Source organism: Zeugodacus cucurbitae, chromosome 6, assembly GCF_028554725.1.
Source record: "Zeugodacus cucurbitae isolate PBARC_wt_2022May chromosome 6, idZeuCucr1.2, whole genome shotgun sequence".
NCBI lineage: Eukaryota > Metazoa > Arthropoda > Insecta > Diptera > Tephritidae > Zeugodacus > Zeugodacus cucurbitae.
This window is the reverse complement of record NC_071671.1, coordinates 57,345,029-57,359,693: the sequence shown is the minus strand read 5'-3', so window position 1 is coordinate 57,359,693 and position 14,665 is coordinate 57,345,029. Positions and strand designations below refer to the sequence as shown.

Genomic DNA, 14,665 nt, shown 5'->3' with positions numbered 1-14,665 from the left:
GTTACATACTCAGTTATATATATCAAGGTGTCTTCTGCTTGTTAGTTGCTTGGTGCTGTTGCAAAAATAATTAGAGTTGTTTAGGTGTGGCTCCCCAGAGAACTCTGGCGAATGCAACAAAGGCATTAATCAAATACAATAGGATGTGTTAGAAAGTGCTGATAAATTTAAAAAAATGTTAATATCTATAATAGAAATAATTTTAAAATATTAAAATCTCAAAGGAACTTTTGTCTTAACAATTAAGGCAGTTTACAGGCTTAAAAAAATCGATTTTTTTGTTTTGTTTTAAATCTCTTCCAAAACTATCCAAGAATATGTCTTTAAAATTCCAGAGGCCGACATATTCGACATATTTTCGAAGCTAGAGCAGTTTTAGTGGCCGAGCGTCGAGCAGGTGCGAATGCTTAGGCAGACTAGACGAAAATTTTAAAGCGCGTTTTCTCGAGTTTTCATTTTCACAAGTGTTAGACAACGGTGCCGGCGATAGCAAAAATAATATATGTCCGATCTAAAAAAACCAAAGTGATCTAGCTTCAGTATTAAATTATCTTCTGTTTGAACTAAAAAAGTAAAATAAAAATTAAAAAAAAATTTGGTTCAACTGTTTCAGATGCATCCATCACCGGCACCGATTTACAAGTGCAGACTCCAGGCGCTCCAGAAAAATACTTACAAATTTGAAAAAATTTCAATATTTTTTAATAATAAATATGGTTTTTTAAGCCTTAAATATAGTACACTATCGTCTTAAAATTCCGTTTAGCGCAATAATTTCCTTCTCTTTCAAAAAAATTGCTTAAAAAACGTTTTTTTTTCGGCGTCTAAAGCAGACTACTGCCTTAAGCGTATGGAAGTTATACATATTTGACTCTGAGTTAAAAAAAATATATATTTTTTTAAATCGAAATGAATCTAATACTAAAGAAGAACTCTTTTAAGTATTTAACCCTTTAGTGACCAATTTTTGTTTTTTTAAGTAATAAAAACAATTGCAGTTAAAGTAGAGGAAATTGAGCAGTGTTATTTGTGGGGATAGGTGCTGTAGGTGTTTTTTAATTCAGTTTAATGTTCCTATTATGTAAACAAATTTTCCTACTTTTTTCTCTCTGACAGTGTCTCAAGCCGATTGTACTCATTCAGGCTTTAATTTCTTTGAACGAATAATAAGTCTATTTTTCTGTTGTTGTTGTTATTGCTTTAGAATTAATCAACTTTTCATCTAAACTATTTGAAAATCGATCTAAGTATTCTACGTGCAATATGGTCTTACTGATCTCTTCAATCGATTTTGAGAACATTGCTCTCAGCACGCAAGAGTGGTACTTGAATTGAGCTTTGTTTTGCTAGACGTGGTTTCATAACTGTAATGACGCAGTAGTTACCTAGAGTATTATTGCCTTCAATAATATTTAATGTTGGCTTCAGATCGTCTAAAATTCCTTTATTTAAGCTTGGTCCTAATTTTTTGGATCTAAATTATCTATATAATCTACAGCTATTTGGTTTGAAGAAATTCTTATGTTGAAACCTTGAGCTAGATATAATCACTTGTTTGCTAGACTAGATTACACTAGACCTTTTGCTTTCGTTGAGAAGGATGATTTTGATACCTTAATGAGGACACATCGAAAAACTTAGGTTTCAAGCAGTCACTTTTATTTTGGACTTAATAAAGCCCATATTCAATTAATTTGTCCTAAAAAAAGTTGTAATTATTTCAAAAGAAGTCTTTAACAAATCTCCATGATTATAAGATTAGTTAAGGGGAGGATATATATATGTCCCTCACCCTAAGTTTTTCTAAATGTGAACCTTGAAACTCCTTTCTGATATTTCAATATATAAACAAACATTTTCTGAAATATTTCGTCCACTTTTAATGACTTCAAAAGAAACACATATTTCAAAGAATCCCGAAAAACCATTCAAAATACTTTGGAAAAAATAAATCCATTGTATCGAACAGCAATTTATAGCTTGGGCAACATAAAATATAGCAGGGCACTGCAAATCACCGACACCATCACGCTGTGTCGTGCGCGTGCGAGTCTGAGTCACATGCAACGTACCGGTGCATGGCGCATGCGCAACGCGCTACACAGCATGGGCAACGGGAAGCAGGAATGCTGTGCTGTGCTGCGCTTAGCAAACGGCAAATTTATGCCGAAATCCGCTTTTGGCTCACTTAATAAGGTTCTTTGCATTTTTTTCCAAACGTTGCTTTTGTTTTCGAAGATACGCTTCATTTGCTGTTGTAGTTGTCGTTGTTGTTGTTTTCTTTTCATTATCGTGTGTTCTTATTATAGCATTGTGGAGACAATGTGCTGTATGTGCCTCCCTGCGCCTGGAGGAGCCCGATTGTTGCCAACCGATTGTTGTTCTCAACATTTTGTTGTTGTTGTTGTTGCTTGTTGTCTTAAGGTTATTGTCATCGGCGTTTGTTGCGCCATTGCTGGCAGTTTTCATTATTACAGCCATATACATTGTTGTTGTTGTTGCCATGCACATTTGTTGTGATTGTATTTGTTGTTGTTGTTATATGCGAGTACGAGTATTCTGCTTTGATTTTAGTTTCGCATGCTTTTGCGGTCATTTCCCTTTTGCGGCACATGTTTGTTTGTCTTTATGCTGTCGCCATGCCATGTGCGCCCTCACGTCTTGCCACACGCCACGCTGCGCCTCACTGCCATTTCCATTACAGCCTGGTCGCTCGCTCGGGTTTGAAGCTGTGTTGCTGCAACTAACTGTTAATTCGTTGTATGCTTTGCGGCTTTTAAGCCGTTCTTCCATTTAATTCATCTCTTAATGGATTTAGCCAAAGGCCTGTCTTCTTGCATACATATCTACATGCATACATTCTGTGTGTTTATGCTAACCCATATTGACAGCGCCGCTTGAAAGCGCAATGAAGCTGAACCTTTTAGCTTGTTTGCCTTCTTTATCTTTAAATTTTATATTTTTTTATTTTCATTATTCTTACATTAATTCAACAGATTCTGATGTAATGAGATTTATCGCGATTAATTTGCTCAGAAGCATGAGTTCTTCATATATGCTCGACCGATTGAGTCATTGTGGCCATAAGCAGATGTCGATCACTTGATTGGCAATATAAAAAGCCTGCCGATCATTTCCAGCGGTATTAATGTAATTGATTACGAAAAAAATTATTTTTTTCCCGCTTGGGCTTAAAGCTTTTATTAATGATTCTTTGTGGCCATCAATTTCTTTCATTTTCTTTAACCTCACAAATGTGTCTATATACAATTATAAAAATATATGTATGTATGTTTGTTTGTTGCTGTATTTGAAAGTTGTTGTACGTGAATGTAAATAGAAATAGCATGAAGACTTCCAAAAACAGCATATCTTCAAAACATTGGCCTTTACGTGAAGTAGTTCTTGGAAAAAAATGTTTAAAAATAATTTTCCACACAGACATACTTACAAATTAATCTACATGCACACACTTGTTGTTGTTGTTGTTATTTATATTAAAATTCGCTCTGATTTTCGCTTTCTTTCAAGTGCTTTCAAGTGGGGTTTTGGTCAGAAGTGACGCATATTAATGCGTTTACGTGCTTTTATGGTGTTTCGAGTGCTCATTCCAAAGAATTTAACTAAATATAGAATGTTTTTCTCTAGAATATATTTAATTCTTTGCTTTAATTTTTTTTATAAATTTGTTTCAATAAATAAATAAAAACAATATTATAATAATTTTGGTATAAGAAATTTTATTTTCTCTAAACAAAAAAAAAATATTTTTACCTTTAAAATTAAATTTGATTTGTTATATATTTTTAAATAGAAAAAGTAATAAAAATAAAATGTAAAAAAAAAATCTTCTGACCTCACCTAAATTTAATATTTTTTACATTTATTTTCTTATAGTTTAGTAGTACACCGAAATTTTCTTTCAAAAATTGTAATAAAAAAAGGATAATAAAATATTGTTTTCAATAAATAAAATAATAATAAAAAAAAATATTTTTTCTGCATCAAAATCTTAATTTTTTAATTAAAAAATAATAAAAGTAAAATTATATTTAATGAAAAATTATTTATTTTTCAATTATTTATTTTTATTATACTTATTTATTTTTTTTGTTTTATTTTATTTTATTTTATTGCATTTTATTTTATTTTATTTTATTTTATGTTATTTTATTTTATTTTATTTTATTTTATTTTATTTTATTTTATTTTATTTTATTTTATTTTATTTTATTTTATTTTATTTTATTTTATTTTATTTTATTTTATTGCATTTTATTTTATTTTATTTTATTTTATTTTATGTTATTTTATTTTATTTTATTTTATTTTATTTTATTTTATTTTGTTTTATTTTATTTTATTTTATTTTATTTTATTTTATTTTATATTATTATATTTAATTTTTCTTATATTTTTGTTTAATTATTTTTAGTGATACAAGAAATTCTTTTATTGGATTTATTTAAGCAAAATTTTAAAAAAGGTTTTAATAAAAAAATATAATTTTTTTTTATAAATTTAATATAATCATTTTAGGAAGTGCCAGATATTATTTTGTCGAAAATTATATTTATTTTTAGTTTCAAAATGTTGAAACATTGTACATACATATATAGAGTTCCTAGTTTTTAAGTTCCACACGTTCATAGTACGCCACTGCATTTGATTATATTCTATGAGGGTATTAGTACACAGAAATCGATTTCTAGAGATATTTAAATCTATATTTGGGTATTTTTATTTGTTCCTGACATAAACATTCTTTATAATTCCATTATACCCACATTTGGCTTTTTTCTTTCTTTTTCTTTTATATTTTTTGCTGCTTATTAAAGTCACCACTAAAAGAAAAATCTAAAGCTCTATTCATTAAATGCCACGACATTTGTTATTTGACTTACTTAATTGATTTTTGACTGCAGTGCAACTCACTACAAATGGTTATGTAGAAGTACATACAATGTTATATATACATATGTGTACCCTCGACCTGTCAAAAGAGAACATATCCAAATGTTGCTGACAGTTGCAGTGACATTATGATTGGATCGCTGTCGATTTATGTCACATATGCACAGCCATACATATAAAGAGCTATAGAACAACTTTGCTTTGGCAGCTCAAACACTTCTTCCACTTCCACTATTTAGTCTTCTACAACTTCTCTATATCCACCACAATTGCTTGACTTACTGCCTTTCTTTATTTGTCTGGTTGTTTTTTGTTGGTACTTTTATCTGCTGCCCCTCTCGCTTGTGTAGTTTTTATTCTACTCTCATTACCACAATATTCTAGTAGCAGTTTTTTCTCATTTTCTCTCACTTGTTTTATCCCTCGCTTCACTTGCGTCCATTTAACGGTCATTGATAATGCCACAACACTCACACACATATGTATATAAAACAGAAGTACGAACACATATAGAATTTGATATCAATTTCATGCTCCACTTGTGTTCTATAGCACAAGTGAAACGTCGTGTATTTCATTACTTTACTTTAAGAAAAACAGAAAAAAATCTATGATTTTAAACTGAAAGCACTGTATACCCACTTGTATATACATACATACATATATGTACATAGATATACATATAGCATTAAGTAAATATTTCACAGTATCACATTTTTCTTCATTTCCACTTTCCTTTACGCCTTATCTGCGCTTGTCAATGTCCGCTTTCAAGTCCAAGGGTCAGTTTCTTTGCTTATTTAATAAGACCTACATTGCTAGGCTCTTTTTTGTTTACGAAATTTATGAAATTCGATATATTTTGTAAATAGTTTCTTTAAATAAATGCCATTTAACTTTCATTCGCCTGATATCACACACATATTTGTAGGTTTTTTGATAAACAACGTTAATGCAGAGTTGAAGGTTTCCTTTTTCAGGTTCAATGATCCTTGGACTGTAGGAAAAAAATATATTTTTTTATTAGAAATAATTTTTATTTAAAAAATGTGCAAAAACAAAAAATATATTTAATAAAAAATTATTATAAAAACTTACTATTAAAAAAAGTAACATTAAAAAAATATTTTTTTTTTATTTAGAACAAAACATATATTTTTTAATATTAATTTTTTATATTTGGAAAAAAAATATATATTTTTTTAATTAATTTTGTATTATTAGAAACAAATATATATTTTTTAATGTTATTATTTTTTAGTTAGAAGAAAAAATATATTCTTTTATTATTGTTTTATATTTATAAAAAAAGTATTTTTTTTTTATATTAATTTTTTATTTTCAGAAAATTTTTTTTTTTAATTTTATGAAATTTAATATCACATTCTAAATATATTGAAAATAATATAAAAAATACTTCAACTTATAAAATTAAAATAATAATTAGCTCTAAATTACAAGAAATTGTAATAATGCAATATTATTTCCTCAACTCTTAAATTTTTGGTTGCTTCTGCTTCATTCTTCATTTAAGTTTAAATTTACTTAAATACCTCCGATAAATTAATAACACACGAGTGCTATATACATAGATATATGTAAATGTGTATATATGAGTGTATGTGTGCAGCTCGTGCGCGTCTTGTTTGACACCACATCATATTTCCGCTGTCAATAAGCCGTTGTTAGAGATCCAACCTACCATGTATGTGCTCACTTGTATTTGTTTTGTGCGACTGTTTACTCATAGGCCCAAGGGTCAACGTCATACACACAACATTTTCTAATAAAAAATACAACAAAAAGTCAATAAGAACAGAAAATTCTCGTTCATAGCACTGCAATTGCTTTTTTAGCTTTATTTGATCTTTATATACATACATATATTTGTGACTTGCCTCCGCCAATGACCCCAACTGGTGTCACAATGTTGATTGTTGCGCTTACGCAGGCACACACAAATACATCTAAATATATTTCTTGCTTGGCTTGTGGCATGCCACATGCATTCTCTACCTTAAGTGTCCTCAGCGCAGAGCATCTGTTTTCCCCACTTGATTTTAATCTTTTAATAGTACAACATTCTATTGAGTGTTCACAGCGTTCGCCTTCAACTTCTTTCTACTCAAAAGCATGCTTCTTTCTTCATTCAATACAAAAGTGTTTCTCCTTCACCTTTTTCTTCCTTTGCTTTGAATAAAATTTACATAATACCACCATAAGTGGCGCAACGAATTGCAATTTAGTTGTAGCTCTTAAATACGACAACAACAACCACACACGCTAGTTACTCACTTACTTAATGCTCGTACAAAATGTTCGAAACGCTGCTGATAAGCGCGCTGGCGACAGTTTTATTTTCTTTTAGTTTTGTTCTATTTGCGCTTATCTAAACTAGATACAAATTGTCCGTAGAGCTGTGAATTTATGTATGTAGGTGAGCTTCTTTATATTTATGTATGTTTGTATGTCGATTTATTTGGTTGTGTGCGTGTTTACTTTGCCATAAATTCATTGGCTTCGGGTGACTAATATGACACATGCGTGTGTTGCTTTTGTTGTTGTTTGTAATATTCTCCATTCATTTGTGTTCTATTGTTGTTGTTGTTGCACTTATGCTCTCAACTCTGCACTTTTAATTGAATTAAGTTTTATGTGTAGTCTTTATTGAAGTCTTCTTCTTCTTTGTGTAACATTCTTGCGATTGCACAACTTTTGCTGTCACACTTCTGTTGGGAGTTAGCGCAAATGCATTGTGTGCGTGTTGTTGTATTGAACTTTTGAGTTGAGTTCTTATAAATAATGAATGTGAGGTTCCATAGTAAGCCTTGAAAGCTAGGAAATATTTTTAAAATATATATTTTTTTCTATAAATATTAACTGGAAAAGACCGAAATTTCTTCAATGAGAATTTTTTTGTTTAATAAAACTCCAAAGACTTCAAAAATTTTACTTGACGACAATATTAAGTCCCGATCGTCTTCAGCTTCCGGCTTCCTACTTCGTAGATATTTCATTCAGAAGATGTATAAACATTTAAACGACTATAAATACGATTTCAAATCTTGATATGTGTTGATATCAATATTTCCTCTAACAGTTAAACGATACTGCGAATATTTTCGAAATTCCAACGTATCGTTTCGGTCTGTATAATTTCCAAATACTCTTTATTAGACTCACTGAGTTCTCAGACAATGTATCGGCATTAGTATAGCAGATTTGTTTTTCTAGCCTTGATTTACTGCAGAACTTCTAGTTCGGCTTCGAAACAGTGTTATTGATTCTTGAGAACTTTCAACGGAAGAGTGTCAGACACCAAACTTTAATGACCTCTGACCTTAGGCAATGACTTTTACAAGATTTATTATCAAGAATGTAATAATCCCAATGGATATATCTTTTTTATTATCATTCAAAATTGTTATACATAAGTAAAAAATCTTTAAGATCAGGGAGTATGAAACTTAAAGATATAAAAAGAGGTCATCGAGATCCGATTGTAATTTACTACTTCTTTTTGTAAGAGCTTTTTTTGGAGCTTGTTTCCATGTAAGAAAAATATGGACAGTGATTTTATGTGGGATATCAATGTATGAATCTGACTCACAGTCTAATAGGCTTGAACCCCAATAAATTATTGGGGGCTTGCTTTTAAGCTGAAGTGATAATCAGTTTATTTTTTATCAAAATGATAATTTTTTAATTCTAAGAAATACTTCTTAATAATGATAACCACTAATAATCATTATTGAACAGACAAGCCAAACTTTTGAAAAGAAAGCTCCACATCTCAACTAATTTCACAAAATGGTTCTTAAAAATATAAAAATATTTTTTAGAAAATAATTACGCTGGAGATTAAGTGAGAATCTCTTGTTCTCAAGGAAACTCATGTCCACTAATTCAATATGAATACTATTGAGGTCATTAGTGAGTGGTGAGTTATAGCCTTTTCACACAGAAGCTAATTAATCAATTAACCGGCCTTTGCTCGATTAAAACGCTAATTTAGATCGATTAACATACAAAATAAAAACTAATTTTCTTACATTAATTTTTTAATTGAATTTTAATCGAGTTGAAAATCAAATGCAACTTCGCAACAAAGGCCGTATTTGTTTTGGCTGTATTTTTTTGATAAAAAAGCTACGGTAGATGTCGCTGCTAAAAATATTAATCAGCTGATGAATGTTACCAACTTCTTATGAAAAGCAAAAACAAAAATGTATAACAACTGATCGATTATCGAGAAGCCAGCAGTGTGAACGACAAAAACTGGTTTCTCAAACAAATTTTTAATTGATCAATTAATTTGGCCGTGTGAAAAGGAACACCTCATAAATTGAACAGTAAATTATGTGGGGTCTGATAATTGTAAAAATTTAAAAACCATATTTTTGATAGAAAAAGTTGGACTGAGAAGAAATTAGAAAAGCATCTCTCATTGACAAATCTCAAATCTCTCGAGAATTGCTTTCGAATCCTAACAGTGAAAGCGTGTATTTTTCTCACACAGTAATTTTTTACTTCTATCTAGCTTCTTTATATCTTCTCATGCCATCTAACTGTTCTTTCCTAAATATTTCTAAAATTGTTTAAACAAAGTAATTATTCATTTTTTAATCCTCTAACTACAACCTAAAGCTTCTGGCAATATTTCATGTACTCCGACTTTCCTTTACCGTTAATAAGCTCAGCTAAAAATCAAAACAATCTTTCAAAATAACAAACTATTAACAACAATAATCAAATAACTGATTTACTGCTAATAAGATTATCATAAATACTTTATTAAAATGCAACAAGAGAATAAAAATTAAAATAAATGCAACGACGCCAACACCTTTAGGCCGCACAACAATTACTCAAACCCATGAGAATGGTGAAAGAAGAGACTTAATGAAGAAAGACAAACATGTCAACTCATCGTAAATCAGTGGCGAACAAAAGAAGTGAGACATAAAACAACAAATACAAAATCATAAACAATAAATTTTATTGGTCACTTGCATTTTTTTGTTGTTGAAAAATGAAGAAATCGGAAATGAAATGAAAGTTCTGATAAGTCAGTGGAGAAACACAGTTGAAGTTCAAAAAACAAAAAAAAAAAAATATGAAAAAAAAAAACATTTTAAGTTTTTGTAAGTACACAATTTTGTATATTTAACGCATTGCAACATGATGCAGCAACATGCATATAAACAAACAAACACGTGTGTAACAGCCTCCAAAAGCACAGAAAAAACTTTCACTAGAAATTGAAACCTTAGCTGTTGAGTTGAGCGGACGGAGGGACAAACATATTGACGCACAGATGAGCGAGCGAACGGACGGACGGAATGGACCAACGTCAGCACGCAATTGCACGCTGATAAAAGCGCAAAAACAACAACAAAGCAGTCACCAGTATGTAATAAGCAAATCGTAAACGGTGAGCTGCAGCAAGAAAGTCAACAAGCTGCAACGGAATGCGGCCGCCGTGTTTAACGGGCGGATACGCGCAGTCGCGGCAACAGGCGACAGGCAGATGACAACGCCTCACGCTGCACGCTGTCGCCGGTTGAGCTTGGGTGAACTTGGTTGGGCAGCGCGCTTGAGTTTGAGGAACATCAGTAGAAACACAGCGCACGTCAGTTGTATGGAGCCTGACACCGTTAGCTACCGTGAGTCATGCATATGTGTACACGCAGATTACAACAACTTTACATGTAAAACTGTGTTTTTTTCATATTTTTTTGTTTTGCTTTTAAAACCGTTGTGGCATTTTGCTTTCAGAAAATTAATAATAATAAAAATCATATTGTAATAATGAAATGGAAAACGGTGTTACCGTGAACGAAACTAAAAGTTATACATGTAATATTAGCCTCTTTAATTTGTTGTAAACGGTGCGTATGCGCAAGCGCGCTGCGTCACCAATGAACCGGATATGGTTGGATGGGCTGCTTGCAGGAAAGTGAAAATTCTTTGAGAAATATTTTAAACTTCGATTTTTTTATTTTATTTTGGGAGTGTTCAATAATAATATTTCAGGAATTTCAGGTATGCAAGAAGTTATTTGAATTTACACTACTGGAAAAAATTAAGGGATCAAAAAAATTCCAAATTTTTGGGCAAAATTCAACAGGCCGTAACTTCGAAAGAAATGGTCGTACAAGAAATCGATAAAGAAGGAAATTATAGCTCCAAGTGTCTAGTTTTTGGATTAGAACTTTAAAAAATTTTAACCTCTGCGGTTTTTGAGTAATCGTAGAAAAACCAGCAACAAAAAAATTTTCAAATTTTTTTAGTTTTCTTTTTTGGTCTACGGGCGTGGACAATTTTTTTTTTAGCTTAACCACTATAAGGATCGGATACTTTGTTCATTTAGCTTTAATTTGGTTTTTTGAACACCTCGATACGTCCACTTCTCGCCGAGATATCGGTCTTCAAATGGAAAAGGATCCTTTTGTCTTTGATTGTCGATATCTCAGCAACCAATGATCGTACAGAAAGTTAAAGGTGGGTTTCAAGAACTCGAATGAATTCTCAATAACGACTAGCCATTGCTTTTCCGAAATTTTTTTTTTCTTATTGTCACATGAATTTGAAAATGTAACCAAAAAAGGGCTTTTGGTGGTTTTTTGGAAAATCGAGCGCTAGATCGAAAATATTGAGGAAACCACTAATGTTAAGTGTGCCTTTTACAGTTCAATATGTCCACAAAAACCCTACAAAAAAAAATCAAATTAAACCAGCCAGCCGTTTTTTTGTTTCACTCGATCAAATTTTTGAAAAAATTAAAGGATCACGTTTTTTGCTCTGAAAAACTCATAATTTAAAAAAATCAGAAAAAAATCGTTCTTCTTAGCTTTTCCACATTTTTGCTCCAGAAAAAGCTTAAATTTAAAACTAAAAAAAAACAAGTTAAGGAACAAGTTGTTTGCGATTGGGGAAGTTTCGTGCAACAATATTCGCATTGACAAAAGGTTGTCCATTTCTTTCGAAGTTACGGCCTGTTGAAATTTGCCCAACCATTTGGAATTTTTATTTGATCCCTTAATTTTTTCCAGTAGTGTAGTAGGATTTCCCACTTCAAAGAAGGTCAATGATTTTACTAAATATAAATATAAATATAAATTCTTGTAAATTTACTTAAAAATCATTCTATATTAATATTTATGTTAGAAAGTGGCTCTCATTAGCACAGTTAGTAGCTCAAAAATATTACCGTCTATTGATAATTCTGAGCCCTATATTTTTGTTAACGAATTTCCACAAAAAAGTAGTTAGGTAGTCCGGTAGTATTTCGTTACAGCCTATTATTGTTTAGCATAGTACCGTAGTGAAATTATTAGAACCAGGAAGTAAAAAGGGAAAAATAAAGAGCTACCTTCGAATAAATCGATGCTGATAATATTGGGTATATGCTGACTGTTTGCCTTCAGGAAAGGGGTTGTTAGATATAATCTATCATCAATATTTTAACTCACTTACTGTATGTTATTATCTTGTAGATTTTATAGAAAGTATGTATTTACATGTCTGAAAGACTCTCACATATTTTTCTACTGTGAGGAATTCTAAAAAATCTTTATCTTTAAGTTTTTAATGATATCTCGTACTATAACTAATTTCATAACCCTGAGTATATTCACCAATTGAAAGTATTCGGTTGCAGTTACTGCAAAAATTTAGGTTATAAAAAGGTGAGGTTATATGTATACGAGGTAGAAAATTTTAAATTTTACAATTCCCGTTATTTTTTGAACTCGCTACGTATGTCAGGTGAATAATATTTCTGAGCAAGTACTTTTTAGTGTTTTGTAAGCCATATATTATATCTCCCTTCCGCTTTTTTGCTCTTTATTCAAAGTGTTACAGTGATCGAATTTAGTTCAAATATGCGCTGTTCGTTCGATAATCTGTTTCCATCTAGACGGCAACTTCTTAATACCCCCCTCGTAGAAGCTCCCCTTTTTATTGGTGAAGAACTTGGACAGCCATTTTTCACAAGCCTCTTTTGAGTTGAACTTTACACCACCAAGAGCGTACGCCATGGACAGGAACAGGTGATAGTCACTTGGCGCTATGTCCGGGCTATATGGAGGATGCAATAAAACCTCCCATCCGAGCTCTCGTAGCTTTTGACAAGTCATCAACGAAGTGTGTGATCTGGCGTTGTCCTGGTGGAACACTACACCCTTCCTGTTGGCCAATTCTGGACGCTTTTGGTCGATCGCCTGCTTCAGGCGGTCCAGTTGTTCGTAGTAGATGGTAGAATTAAGCGCCTGACTATATAGGAGCAGCTAATTGTGGATGATTCCCTTCCAATCCCATCAAACACACAACAAAACCTTCCTGGCCGTCAATCCCGACTTGGCCACTGTTTGGGACGATTCACCGGCCTTCGATCACGACGTCAATCCCGGCTTGACAACAATTTGGGACGATTCACCGGTCGCGAGTCACTATCCGCTTCAAAATGCTTCCTGGTGTCGCTTTCACCCGCTCTGAATCGTCGAAACCATTCATCCGCAATTCGAAGTGATTGAGTACCGTCGCCCAAAACACCATTAATCTCACGGAACGTTTCTCTAGCGGAGTTGCCTTTAACGAAGGAAAACTTTAAAATGGCGCGAATTTCGGCGTTAGTTTACACGTCTATAACTGTTGAACGCAATATCCAAACTAATCATGCATAGCGTCGTTTTGTAGGTTATGTCAAGACCTTTCAAAGAAGTATAGTATTGCCAGTATAGATACGCCTTATACATAGCCGTGAAACTCAAAAGACAAAAAAGCGGAAGGGAGATACCTAATATACTGGAGTTTTTTATGAAGTATTGGACTTGTGTGCTTCTTTCTCAAGTTTGATGAGGATAAATTTCATCCATTTCAATTTCTGAAAACATCCATTGCCCGGAACTATGAAAGATTCTTAACTATATCTCCCCAATTGTTCTCTGTCATTGTCGGTAAATGAGACCTTTGCGGTCCTGTGCCATCTACATATTTTTTATCGGTCAAATAATTATTTCATTTCGTCTTAAAAGTTGTATTGGAAGTAAGAATGTAAGAAAATGAGAAATTTTTTAATAGAAGATCAACTTTTTATGTTATTAAGATACGACTATATCAATTAAACCTCGTTCAAGTATAATGTTTACGTCAAAGTAGAGAGACAAAAAGATGTGCCAAAGTAAGTTTTAGTAAAATAAGAAAATAAATGCGTATATAACAGTACGAATTCAATTTGTTTACAAGTTACATTGTAGTATTGTGCCTTTCTGTACGAAATTATAATCTATATTTGCAAATATTCTGAAATATCAAACGAAGCAAGAATAAAACTATTATATTCTTAAAGCATAATTAATGTTATGATTTTCAAGACTTCTTTTTCCCTAAAATTCCCAACTATTATATTTTATTCTTCTTATTCTTATTTCACTAACACTTACGTATTCGCCTATGTCATCCTCCTCCGGCATTAATTAGTCGACTAAGTCTAAGAAAACCATAAAAATCCACAACTTCTAAGAGAGAGATTTGCACAATTCGCGAGACAACTCCAACCCATTTGTGCTAATAATATATTTTTTATGGGCGCGTTGCTGTCAGCTGTCAGATGACGGTGGCGTTGCTTATATGACCACATAGTATGTATGTACATATGCAAATACATAACACTGTTTATACTGTTTGCCTTTAACACCATTCAAATGTCAAAATTTACCATACACACTAAACAAATTTGTGTCTATTT

The 14,665-nt window shown here is 31.8% G+C and overlaps 1 protein-coding gene across 3 annotated transcripts in view; it reads left to right on the top strand.

The window, feature by feature from the left end:
• Positions 1 to 14,665, top strand: part of LOC105218115 (uncharacterized) — a 234,972-nt gene that overhangs the window by 20,531 nt on the left and 199,776 nt on the right. The window lies entirely within an intron of this gene.